Source organism: Dipodomys merriami, unplaced genomic scaffold (assembly GCF_024711535.1).
Source record: "Dipodomys merriami isolate MVZ:Mamm:240054 unplaced genomic scaffold, mDipMer1.0.p SCAF_403, whole genome shotgun sequence".
NCBI classification, from domain to species: Eukaryota; Metazoa; Chordata; class Mammalia; order Rodentia; family Heteromyidae; genus Dipodomys; species Dipodomys merriami.
Genome location: NW_027205638.1, coordinates 769,504 through 783,356, shown reverse-complemented (window position 1 = coordinate 783,356; position 13,853 = coordinate 769,504). Strand labels below are relative to the sequence as shown.

The window sequence follows — 13,853 nt, the reverse complement described above, 5'->3', positions numbered from 1 at the left end:
CCTCCTTTTGTCATCAAATGGAGGTGCAACTTATACATGGTTTGCCCTACAATCCCCAAGGCCAAGGCATTGTGGAACGTGCTCACCGCACGATAAAAGAGTGCCTACAAAAACAAAAGGGGGGAATTGGCCATGGCCGTACCCCAAAGGAAAGACTTTCTCTTGCTTTATTTACTATTAATTTTTTAAAATGTGGATGCTCAGAGTCAATCCGCAGCAGATAGACATAATGAACCTTATGGCCCAGCAAAAGGGATGGTAAAATGGAAGGATGTCTTGACAGGGCTCTGGCGTGGGCCCGATCCCGTACTGACATGGGCACGAGGCTCTGTTTGTGTTTTTCCTCAGGACCAACAAGATCCAGTGTGGGTGCCTGAACGCCTCACTAGAAAAGCCCAGTGTGAAGAGGCATGAGATGCGGGGGGTGATGGTCCTCTTGCTCATCCTTGCGATGGTGCAACCGGGAAGACCAGTACCGAGATGGGGAACCCTGTCTGTGTTCCCGAGACCGATGCCCATACGACATGATGCATAACTGTTTCCTTAATTACAGCCTCTTCGGGTTCTGGTGCCGTGACTGGTGTTGTGGCAACTGCTACGGGTTGCGGTGGCCAAAGTGTTAAACCTAAATCTTCTATTACTCACAGGCCTAGCTCTGTGCATGTATCCCCCATTTTTGTTCATTGTGAGTATGGAAGAACTTACCTTGTGCATTAACCCAATGCTGGAATGCCTCAAAGTTTAAATATGCTTTAGTTACCCGAATGCCTCGTTGGGTGCCTGTGCCTGAGGATGCTCCTAATGCTATGACCCAATCATCTTAAGGAGAAGGGCTAGGAAGGTGGCTCAGTAGTAGAGCGCTTGCCTTGCATGCATGAGGCCCTGGGTTTGATTCCTCAGCACCACATAAGCAAGAAGAGAAAAAAGCCAGAAGTGGCACTGTAGCTCAAGTGGTAAGAGCGCTAGCCTTAAGCTGAAGAGCTGAGGGACAGCGCCCAGGCCCAGAGTTCAGGCCCAGGAAAAAACCTATTCAAAAAACGCTGCAAATTTGTCTAAACAGTTGTTTAGTTATCTTTTAGGTAATTGAACTGGGGAGTTCGACAGCCTGATGGAACAGCTCAGGGTTGCCATCGTCATGGTGAACTCGACCCAAGTGGATGCTGGATTGGCGGAGGGGTTATCTTCATGGATCTCCGCTGCTATGATTCATCTCAAGGAGGGGGCGGGTTTGGGAGCCCTGATAGGCCTCCTGGTGTTAGCATCCTTGGTATGTCTGTGGTGCATTTGCCAAATTAGAGGTTCTCAGCGTCGCAGTGCAGCCATGATTATCCAAGCCTTTACAGTCATTGGAGCAGGTCAGTCCCCCTAAGCGTGGCTTGCCACCCTAAAACAATGAACACAGATTGCAAAGCCAAAGTACTGCAGTCGAGAGGCATGAGTTTTGCCCTCGAGGAGAGCATGTTTGAATGCACACGGGTTCGATTCGCTTTTTCCCATCCTTGTGAAAAACGAATCAATGGACAGGCTGAGTCATCCCTAGAGAAGGCGCCCTCTGGGAGAAGGCTTGTATGCAGTCCTTGCAATTGCACAACAGGGATCAGACCTCTGTTCTCATCTGTGTTCTTTAAACAAAAAAGGGGGAACTGTAGAGAGCTGCGAGAGGCCGCACCTGGAAGATGGTGCCGGCTTCCGCCCTCTGCCTTCCCGATGGCGAGTGCTCTCGTGGTAAACAACTCCTTACATGGCTAAGGCAAAGAATCTGGCTTGCTTCCGCGCACCTGAACCTATTGGTGGTTCCCACGTGGCGTATCAGGGTTGGCTACCCAGCGGGTACTTAAGGCTGTGGGGAATTCTCCCCGGGGTTGGGGTCAGAAGATTACTAAAAGGTCCTGAATAAACTGCAGAGAGAAGAGTTCGGTGTCGCATCTTCCTTGCTGGTCGAGGCGGTAGCAACAGACACCTCCTGCCCACAAGGACCGAGTCCACATGAACAAGACCCTGAACCTTGCAAGACTCAGGCCCAGTCCTACTCCCTGTGCCTCCTCCTGTTTCCAAGCCTTCCATGTTGCTGTGGATAACATTTGGGGATGCTTTGTAGTGACATGAGCAGATGTTGAAAGGAACTGGAAACCTGGACGATGCTTTCAGGGCAAGCTTTTCCCCCAATCAAAATAGCAGCAGCTGCCACGAAAGGCGACCAGACTCTTCAGTAGAGTTAGAGACCTGCTTGAAGGAGCAGATCCTCCACAATAACTGGGAAAGTCCCCATAATCCAACCACAGATGCTCATCTCCTAGGGTAGCCGACTTTATGCTTCAGTTACAAGAGGTAGAGGCCTAATCTACTAGGTGTGTGTATGGTGATGTGAAATAATCGCCAATGGTTTTCATCTTGCCAAAAAAGGAAGCAACATTCCAAATACTGACTTCCATAAAAATATTCACTTATGCAGAGTTTGTAATGGGGTTTTTTGAAAAAGCAAAGAACAAATTAAAAAACAATCAATCAGGGAAGGCAGGTAAGCAGAAAGACAGTGCTGCAGCCCAGCATAGGCTACATGCTGTCTAAGTAAGAAATACTGAGGTCTTTCACATCAGGGGTGTTTATATGATAATAACAGGTTCTCACCTAGAGTCCTGCACAATTGGATGTTAATCTTTGGTCTTCATTGTTGCTGGTGTTACACTTTCTCGTCGCTGGTTCTTCCTGCAACTCACTCTTCACATGTTCGTTCTTCAGATAGACAAAGTCATCCTTTGCTTGCCTTTCCAAGCCAAAAAGAGGGAGCTTCTGGCTCTGTATATCTTGCTTTTATTCTGAATGCCTGTGCGTGAGTCCCTTTCCCTAACTTATCTTTGTTCCTTTCCCCGTAAAAGGATTTTGCTCTCTTTAATCTTTTTTTTTAATGCTTGTGTCTGAGTAACTTCTCCGTGTGTTCACAGCCATCCTTGTGTCTTGCTGGGCTGTGGGAGCATTTCTTCCAGCTCCCGAAGGCCTAGACATGAGATGGGCCATTCTTAGAATTGCATGTGCCATGCTGTTTAGCCCCAAGAAAGCTTGGCTACAGAGAATGCTCACTCCTGATTAGTTCTGCACATGGTTTGCTTTGATCATCCCTGAGTGTTCACCTCTGTGGTATGCTTTTGTAAGACTAGGGCCTGCAACCTAAATATGAAGTTCTTGTCCTTATAAGCGTGGTGCACATCAATTTCTGGGCTGCAGGTGTTTGAGTCAGGACTCCCCCTGCAATCACCAGCTTTCCAAGAAAGACTCCCCATTCCATCCTGCAGGATGGGATTTCTCTTGTTTCTTGAGACTGAATTCTCATGTCACCAGAGACATTACCGAACACAATGAACCATCTATTTTCTTGCATTGTGACATCGTTATTTTGAATTTCCAGAATACACTTTCCATATCTAAATACTGAAAATTACAGATGAATTCCTCACATTGAAAATGGTCTCTGTGAATAGAGATGAAAGGAAAACCAGCACGATCATATTGGCAGGTAAGTACTGCAGCTTCTTCCTATGCAGAGAAGCAAACCACAGCCACCTCTACACTGAGCTTGGAGAGCTGGGATGGTGCATTCATTTGCTCCAGTGTGTTTATCCCTCTGACCTTGATCTTCCTTGGGAGAAAAGGCAACGACCCTGAATCTGGGTCTCAAGACAATGAAGCCAGCCTGGTGCTGGTGGCTTCTCATGCTGGCTTCTCAGGAGGTTGAGATCTGGCAACCAAGGTTCAAAGCCAGTCAAGGCAAGAAAATCCTTGAAACTCTCATCTCTGACAAAACAACCAACAAGGGGGAATTAGCGCTGTGACTCAAGTTTTCCAGGGCTAGACTTGAGTGGAAAAGTTCAGGAACAACAGGCAGGTTCTGAGTTCAAGTCCTTAGACCAGCTGACAAGTGATATTGGAGCAGCACAGGCTGGGCAAAATGAAGTGTGGTCAGTTTAGAGCAAATACAGCTGATATTCATCCATCTAGCAACCCTAAGATCAAGGGACCAGAGTCATTGAGGGGAAAATGAGGCAGGATATGGAGGAAAATGAGGCCTGGTGAAGGCAACTCAGCAACATGGTGTTTAGAAACAGAGAAGCACCATCTTTGCTTCAAAGAAAGACAACAGGAGACATTCTTTCCTGAGCAATGAAATTCTCACCCCAAGAATGAACATTTGTCTGGCAGGATCTGTGCCTTCCCTGAGAAATTCTCTCCCACCCCCCTGCAATGTAAGCCACCTCCTGTCCATAATGCAGATCACAGGGCACCAGCCTTTTCTCAAGGATAAGGATCTGTTTTGTGGCAGGCTGCTTCTTACCTGGAATAAATGCCACCAACAGGCAGAAACTCAGAAAGAATAACACCAGGAATGCTTAGAGCAAAAATAAAACACCCAGCTTTGCATAGCTTTGGGGTCAGATCCCTCCACTTACCCTAGAAATATCCCCTGACAGCCAGGGAGCTGCATGTGTTTCTCTCTCCCTCCCTGTGAGAAGTCCACCCTCTGTGAGGTTGGGCTGGGCCCTTTCAGCTTAGCTATGTGTGCTTTGTCTGCTTGCTTAGCCACTGAATAAAGCTCTTCCCCATTTGACACTGAGTTTCTGGGCTATCGGAGCCATTGGACTGAGGTGGGCAGATGAGGGCCAGGCAGAGTCCCTGGATGGAGGCTGAGGGGACGTGGTGGGATTCTGAATCAGGAAACAGCACAGGAGACCCCAGAGGATGCAGTATACAGCCGGTTGTATGATGGTCTATGTGGCTACTGTCTTGTCTTCTCTTCCATGCAGGAAAACCAGGCAGCCTTGTCACTGAAGAGGAAGACATGGAGCTGAGAAGGATCATGTTGGAAACTGGCATCTAGAGTGACCACATCCACTACATTTGGAAGGGGGAAGGTAAATCACTGTTTTTTTCCCCACTATGGGAATAGAGATGAATGGAGAACATTCGTTATTCAGTTGTTCTGTCTGCTGGCCTCTCTTTGCTCAGAGTTAGGAGACATCTGCCACAAAATGGAGCCTGTGCACTGGCCTTCCCTTCTGCTTCTTTCTCTCTTCTCAGATGATTGTAATGAAGCAAGAGTTGTGGGAATATATGGAAACAGAAGTTTCTAAGTTGCCTTTGGTAATTAATCAGAAAATCTCTCTTATACATACCCATCAGCTCCAATTAACTGGGCATGCACCTTACATTTAAATCACTGAAATTGGAACCTGGATTGTGGCTTCATAGGAGTTTATCTTCCATGTCCTAGGCTTTACCTTGGATTGTGACTTCGGCCCCAGAGCTCATTCAATCAAGGCTGGTGCACTAACACTTGACCCACAGCTCCACCTTGTGGTGATCTGGGTTTTTGGTGATTCGTTGGAGAGAGGAGTCTGGGAGCCTTTCCTGATTGAACCTCCATCGCCCCAGATCTCAGCCTCCTGAGTTTGCAGGATGGCTGGTGTGACCCCCAGGGCTGGGTGAATGGTATTACTTTGATTTGGGAAAGTAGAGTCACATGGTCAGGTAGAATAAACTTGTGAAGATGAACCCTTCTGAATGTTGGTGTGACTCAATAGACTTGCATGGGCAAAAATCATTACATCATCCAAGACAGTGCTCCAAACCTTATATTACACACACACACACACACACACACACACACACACACACACACACACAAACACACATGTATATATGTTGTATGTGCATACTATACATTATATAGCCATGTTGTATTATGCATTTATTTTTGTGTAAGGTGTTATATGCTGTTTGCATGAGAGATTTATATATTATATACAGAGAGAGACAGAGGGAGAAATAAAGGTAACATCAAATTTGATGTTACCTTCCTAAGAAATGTCTCCTAAGGAAACACATCCAGTCTATATGAAACCAGAGTTTGACTCAGTGGTTTGCTTCTCAGACTCAATTCCAGCATCTTCTGATCAATATCTTCATTCCCTTTCTTTTTGGCTCCGCCAGTCCTGAGGATGGAACTCAGGGCCTGGACCCCGTCCCTAGTCTCTTTGTGCTCAAGCCACAACACCATTTTCCACTTTTTTCTGAGTAGTTAATTGGAGAGAAGAGCCTCATGGACTTTCCTGCACAGGCTGGCTTTGAGCCCATGAGATGCCACCCTACCCAACCACAGAGCTGCTTTGAGCTTCTCCCTTAGGAGATAGAAAGCCCCACAGCATAAGAATCCTGCTGCTGGCTCTGCTGCTCACATGTTCTCATGCCCAGCAGAATCTTCAATTGTATCAGTACCAGGTAGCCTGAATATGGTGTTATGGGGAACTAGTGTGTGGGGGGAAACTGTGTGTTTATATGTCTCTTTGACTGAGTGTCAGTGTGTCTGTCTCACATTCACTTTTGTGCATCAATCACATTTCTTAATAGATTGCCCTATGTGTCTGTATTCAACCATTAGTCTTCTATTTTTAGCTCTTCCTTTGTCATTGGACAGTAATATAAAACATAGTTAAGAACACATGGACCACATGATCTGTGATTTTTGCCATGATATTTCATATAAGCTTAGGTATTAAATTTTTATAATTTTTATAATTTTTATAATTGTGTGTGTGTGTGTGTGTGTGTGTGTGTGTGTGTGTGTGTGTTACTTGGACAAACAGATCTCCATGTGGTCATTCAATTAAGGAATAGAATCTCCTCCTAAAAATACTCCTTTCCTGAATCTCTCTCTTCAAATTGATTAATACAATGCAGTAAGAATCAGAGACTCTGAATATTTCCAGTAATTTCTCTTCTGAAAGACAGGAGTCAAGGAACTCAGAGTCTGGAGAGGGAACCCTCCAGGTCATCACAAGCAGGTTACTTGAACCTCTGAGTGTTTGGGGAGCAAAACTGAAGATCCATCTTCTAACTTTCCCGATGGGGTGTTTCTCATTCAGTCAGGACAATGGCATACCTATGCCCTAGCAGCTGATAATGAAGAGAAAATCCCAGAGGTTGGAGAACTGAGACTCTATGCAATCTTCTGTGTACTAGATATTGTCATATATTATGCTTCCAGTTTTATATCAAGTAAGTTGTGCCTCCTCCACAATACAGGTCCCAATGTCCTGTATTGCAGCCAAGTTTGCAAGGAATATTTTGCATTGGGTAGGGAATCTGAGGACCTATACTTCATCCTTCTGGAACCTACTTTCATAGGCTCTGATGTCCAAATCCTCATCTAAGGCCCTGTGGAATCACAAGCCTGGTTTTTCCTAGGAGTCTGCAGGTGAACCACCAGGCAGTATATTAACTAATTGACAACAGACAAAAGAACAGGATGGAAAGAGCTTTCCTTGTAAAATGGGAATGATAAGTCATTAGATTTTCACCCCTTGGCCTGGTTTTGAGTCTTCACAACCTTTAATATGATAGCACAAACCTTCTGAGCAGTGAAGTTTAAGGACTGATTTAACGTCATAGACCTAGTCACCAAGATTCTCAACATGACAAATTCTCAGTATAAGAAATATTTTAAACACACTTAAGGAAAACAGCATTGAAAAGGAGGTATGTGTGTGTTTCTGTGTGTTTGTGTGTTGAGGGGAGATTGTGTGAGTTTTTCTCTGGATGTTCTATGATTTCCATGAAGATCACAATCAATTCCAGATAAAATGCTCCAGAGTAAATATTTGCTATCTTCATAAGCCTAAGTTGAAGAGCTAGCAGTGAGCACGGGTGCTTTGGGAGCAACAGAACAACATGGTGAAGAATGTTTTGCAAATGAGTTTGTGAGTGAATACACTCCCAGTGACATGAAGGAAGGAATCCATGGAGGAGGGAGGGGTTGGATCTGAGCAACAGAATAGCTCTCTATCCCAAGCAGGTAGATTCCTTCATTATCCTCCCTACCAATGTAGGGCCAATCTGCAGATTATCTGTTCTAGACAGAAATGAAATTTAAAAACAAAAATCACCACTCCATGATGATGTGCGGTGATTCTGAAAATCACTAGAGCTCTGCACAGGAAGGAGTGGTAAATTGAGTAATATGATTGGTATTGCTAGAACTGCCCCTTGGATGTATTAAACATTTTTTAAAAAGGTTTACAAAGAGGGTTAAAAAGTTTATCTGTGTAATGCGACTTGGTTTCAATGCTATACTGATATTGGATATGTGTTTCAAAAGACAAAAAGATGTTAAATCTAGATTCTTGGTACAGTGCTGTTGATTGTAATTCTTGCATTAAGGAAAACTGTCATTTGAGTTCAAAAGTTTTCTAAGAGGTAATTCAGAATAAAAAAATAAAATGTATCTTTTAAAACAAGAAGACAAGAGGCAATGTGTATTACCTAGCCCCTTAACATTTTATTTCTTTTGTTTGTTTTTGTCCGTCATGGGGCTTAAACTCTGGTCATGGGTGTTGTCCCTCAACTCTTCAGCTCAAGGAAAGTGCTCTACCACTTGAGCCACAGTGCCACTTCTGGTTTTCTTGTGGTGAATTGGAGATTAGAGTCTCATGGACTTTTCCTGTCCAGGCTGGATTTGAACCACGATCCTCAGCTCTCAGCCTCCTGAGTAGCTAGGATTACAGACATGAGCCACCGGTGCCTAGCTTTCCCTCAAGATTTTAAGGGGTTCTTCAAAATGCAAATGAAAACTAAAGCGTGAAGTATTAAAGCAGAGGTGAGAAGAAGGCTGTCATTTACAATCTCTTGAAGGACTATGGAAGATCCTATATTGTTAAATTACAAGGTGCAGAAAGCTATTGAGCAATCTCACACAAAAATGGAAGCTTTGAAAAATAGAACCAACTTCTCACAGAGATTGCGAGTAGACTAGCTGACCATGTGACAATTCGTAATAATTTTTTCAAAGATTTTATTTGATTACAAATTATATTGCTGTTATTTTGAAGTACAATGTGATGTTCTTTGTTTTCATTATGCATTGCTTGCATATCTAACATCTGGAACGCATTTTTCTTTGTGTGATGAGAAGACTGTTGAAGGGTCATGAAAGATATTACATGAAGTGAAATATCCTGGTACCAAAAGACATTGAGCAATCTCACACAAACATGGAAGCTAACAAAAACAGAAGTAATTTCTCACAGAAGTTGAGAGTAGAATAGCTGTTAGCAGAAGCATGAGAGATTGGTCCATTTTGTCAGGACTCTCTGTTCAAGATTTTGCTCTTCTTAATCCTTTGGTCAAATTGACCGAGTCAGTGTGGGCTTGAGCAGTGTAAGGTACACTCCGGGAGGGCCCCATACAGATGACTATTCTCTCCCCCCCCCCCCCCCGCATCTGTATACATCTTCTACCAGTACCTGTGTGAACTATATAACTGGCATACCTGGAGGCAATCATCTCCCCCTTCTCTGAGATCACATATTGGTCTGCCCCTGGTCACTCCTCTCATCTGACTGTGGGAGGGTCCCAGGCTCTGAGATCATAGCCACATCAGAGGTGGCCACACCTTCTCCCACCTGGCCACAGCTTTCCCCCACCTGACCACAACTTCCCTCACCTGACCACACCTTCTCCTCACCCATGCCCTAGATAAGGCATGGCCCAGGGGTGAATTGGCCATTTCTAGCCACCTGGAATCCCCAAACTGGCCTTAAACCAGAAGTTCAGAAATAAACTGCTCTTTGCCTGAATAACATGTGGTGTTATCATTGATCACCTACCTAATTAACCTAACATGAAGATTTTTCCGGTGTGGCAAGTGCTTAAACATCACAGAGTGATTATGTGGGCAAATACTTTCACTGAGAGCAGTTCACATAGAAATAACACATCAGATAGAGAAAAAGGTGACAGGAATCAAAGGGTTGAGTCCTGGTGTCCTGGAATCAAATTGAATATGGAATCTATACAATGTGGAATCTATACTCTGTGCAAAGTTCCATGTTTGGAGTTGTCTGCCTATGTTGTTCCAATTGGTTAACCATGGGGAAAGGTGAGCCTGAAGTCTACTTTCTTTATGTGATTAAATAATTTGCAAGTCATAGAGAACATCTACTGTTTCCTGTGATTTCAACCCAGCCCTGAGGAAAGATCATAGCAAGAATTGAAAGTAAGAGATTTTGAACACTTCCTCAGATTCAATACACTCCTGAGTGATGGTAATGAGAAAAGAATCTAATTGGGTGCTGGATACAGAGCTCCCCCAACTCTTGATTCCTCTGCATGATGTCATGGAATCCAGAACCAAGAGCAAGTCTTAGTCTTAAATCCTCTGTAACAAAGTGACTCTGGGAATACTAATGCTCTAGGGGACAGCTTGAGCCAGGGAAAGGTTCAAATCATGAACCTGTGCCTACTGCCTCTACCTTTCTATTCCTGACCAAAAATAAGATAGCTTCTTATAAATAGACTTTCTCTGAAGGACATGAGAGGGTGCTCACTTGTGACAATCCTCTCTCAGCATCTTCTCAGTCAAAGGTCTCTAGGGAACCTTCCTGACCAGTAGGTGACCCCACGTGTGACCATTGTTCTACTTGGCACCCAAGAAGGCTCAGAACTCAGAACATCCCAAACCAATTGCCACTTGATGTCTGTTCCAAGAATTCACTGTTCTTTGGTCATCCCTGATGAGCAGTTATAACTAATTAACAGAGGCCTTGTGTCCTACTGAACTGATGCTTGGAGGATGGTGACAACTTTCTGGTGATTACTGAGCTGAGTGAAAGAACAAGTAAGGGGACAAGGGCAGCTGAGGACAGGCATCTTCTTTCTCAGGTCCTCCTCACCAGCCAGGAGCTCAGTAAGTCTCACCTTCACTAGCTGCCTCAGGACAAGAGAGCAGAAGTTGATCTCCCTTGTAGATACACATTCACTGCCACAGTGCATAACTCGCACAAACTACTGCTAATACTAATACCCAAGCTATTTTCCCTCCATCACCCCGTGTCCACTCCACTATCCTGATAACCCAATTCCTTGTCATCACTACACCATTATCTGCCTAACAGGGACTAAGTTATCAGTACTCTCTCAGTCACTATACCCTGAAAACCCATCCCAAACTTCTGGCTTACTATTTCTAAGGACATCTACATGAAGAAGAAGATATACAACCTATGTTTCATGGAATTTTATTAATATATTCACCTTTTCCTTGTGTTTGTGCTGATACTTAGCCTTCAATTCATGATGCTTTAGTCTCCTTTAGCTTTTATGCTCAAGCTTGGCACTCTACTCCTTAAGCCACATCTCAAATTCTGACATTGTTCTATTCAGTATCACGAGTCCCCTCACCTGTTGGAGGGAGAGTACTTGTGTTCCCTGTTATCTTTTCTCTTCCAAGATGTTTACAAACCCTACATTGGAAAAACTACAATATTTAGAATTTAAAATATTTTAAAAATTAGTTTCATAACTTAATTGAATATTTTAATGAAATTTTGTAACATTTACAAATGTATTCATTACCTTATGGATATAAATGTAACATCATTGTGGCAATTAAATTTAAAAAATAAAACTATTGCTCTCTCTGCCTTTTTCTAGCTCTCTCTCTCTCTTGCTCTTCCTCTTTTCTAGCTCTCTCTGCTCTAGCTCTTTCCTCTCTCTTTCCCAGCCACGTGGAGTGCCAAGCTTGCCTGGTCCCATCAGGTCTACTGAATAAACCTACCTCTTACCTGAATACCATGTGAGTGCTGCTGTTCTTACCCCTCTTTCTACTCTTTTCTAGCTCTTTCCTCGCTCTCTCCTCTCTTTCCCAGCCACGTGGAGTGCAAAAAAAATAAAAAGAAGATTAAAAAAAATAAAACTATTACAGAATGTAAAAAATGAGGAATATAGATTAAGATAGAGCAGTCCCATGGATAAAAGCAGCATTCAGAACCTCAGTATGTACATACCTCTACAGTGGCTTCTGAGATTTCCCATCTCTTAGTACTTTGACAGGAAATAGAATGTCCCAACTACTCACAAATGTGACACATGGCTCTGATTGACAGTTGAAATAGAAGGCAAGACATGCCTCATTTCATCACTGTGGTGACAGGTCATCATGGAATGTTCACACTGAATACCTGCCGGCAGACAGTTTATCATGGATAGTTTTATGTGGAAAAAAAAATCCCAGAACCACATGTTATACTAATACATGCTTATAAAAGTTTTTTTTTTAATTTTATTTTATTTTATTTGAGAACATACTGTACAGAGGTGCTACAATTACATGGGCAGGATAATGCATACATTTCTTACCAAGCATTGCAGCCTCCTCCTTTGTTTACCCTTCACCTCCCTTCCCTGCCTCCCCCTCTCCCCACCCAATTATACCCCCCTCCCCCCACCCAAATATACCCCCCTCCCCCCCCACACCGACATTGTAAAGCTGGTTTTGACATGACATTTTGTACTTCTCATTGTTGCAACAGGTCCACCTGAATCCTTAAACGACTTGTTTGTCCCCATCTCCTCCACATGTTATACTGACATCAAATATAGTGAAAGTGGGGGTTACACTGTGGGGGAGGGACATACAAAGCAACAAAGAAATAATCTTATAAATGCGTTAGAAACACATGCATGAAAGAAACGAAAACATTAAAATACATATTTAAGGGTTCGTTTTCCTAACATCACATTATCTGACCTTTTCTGCTTGACTCATACCTATACTAGATATTGCAAATAAGGGAAACCATGGGACCTATGCTTCTTTGGGCCTGGCTTACTTCACTTAATATAATTTTTTCCAAACCTTTCCATTTCCTAACAAATGGGGAAATGTCATTCTTTCTGATGGAGGCATAGAATTCCATTGTGTATATATACCACATTTTCTTGATCCATTCATCTACTGAGGGGCATCTGGGTTGGTTCCATATCTTAGCTATGGTAAATAATGCTGCAATAAACATAGTTGTGCTGGTAGCTTTAGTGTGGTCTTGTTTGTAAACATTTGGGTAAATGCCCAAAAGTGGGATTGCTGGATCATAGGGGAGATCTATGTGAAGTCTTTTGAGGAACCTCCATTTATAAAAGTTTTTTAAATGGCCAAAAGTGAGCAGCTTTTGAAATGCACTCTCATTGATTTTGAAAATTTCAGTGTGAATTAAGCATAAAGTTGACATGCAAAAAAGTAAAATAATATACAACCTGTTTACTTGATTTGAAATATCAACCTTACCAATTTCTACTTTGAAATATCAACCTTACCAATTTCTACTTTTCTTGAGTTTCATATAGTTCTAAAATAAAGTTTGCAATTCTTTCAAAGACAGACATATATATATATATATATATATATATAATATGTAAATGTATATATATTGCTTTGTAGTAAGAAATAAGATTACATTTCATTCATTTGAAATATTAAATCAGTGCTATGTATAAATGAGTACAATCTCATCCAGTCACTTGAGTCCACCCAGACTCCTCTATAACACCTGTCAGTTTATCAGACCTTTTTCACAATCATTGACTCTCCTGAGGAAGCTCATCTCAGGAGGAGCCATGGTGGAATAGGACACAAGACCCATATCAGGCCCTTGAAAACAGGCACACAAATGAGGAAACTCATTTATTGTGTAATCAATTCTCAAAGAAGGGATAAATTTAAGTTTAAATTTTTTGGAATTGAAAAACAATGAAGTGAAGTGCTCTATTAAGAAAAAGACTAGAAAGAAAGGAATTTAGTTGATTCAAAGTGTAAATCACATTTCACCTCACAGTGAATAGTTTCTCTGATACATTAGCACCCTGAGCAAGTATTTCTGGTTCTCCAACACAGCTTGTTCCTCCCTTACAACCTGCAGTGTGTCTGAAATCCAGGCAGTAGAAAACGGTTTGTCATTCTAAAGTATTCAAGGTAGTTTGGGGACTTATTAATTGGCCAGGCACCCATGGCTCCCACGTGTACTCCTCTA

General features: G+C 42.8%; 1 protein-coding gene and 1 long non-coding RNA gene across 2 annotated transcripts in view; both read left to right on the top strand.

Moving 5' to 3' along the window:
- LOC138806659 (zinc finger protein 658B-like) overlaps positions 1 to 13,853 on the top strand; it is a 267,776-nt gene that overhangs the window by 204,127 nt on the left and 49,796 nt on the right. The gene's annotated exons all lie outside the window — the stretch shown is intronic.
- LOC138806668 (uncharacterized) lies at positions 3,405 to 5,347 on the top strand. The gene is made up of 3 exons (XR_011365951.1): positions 3,405 to 3,511; positions 4,797 to 4,904; positions 5,264 to 5,347. It is a non-coding gene; the product is annotated as an uncharacterized lncRNA (long non-coding RNA).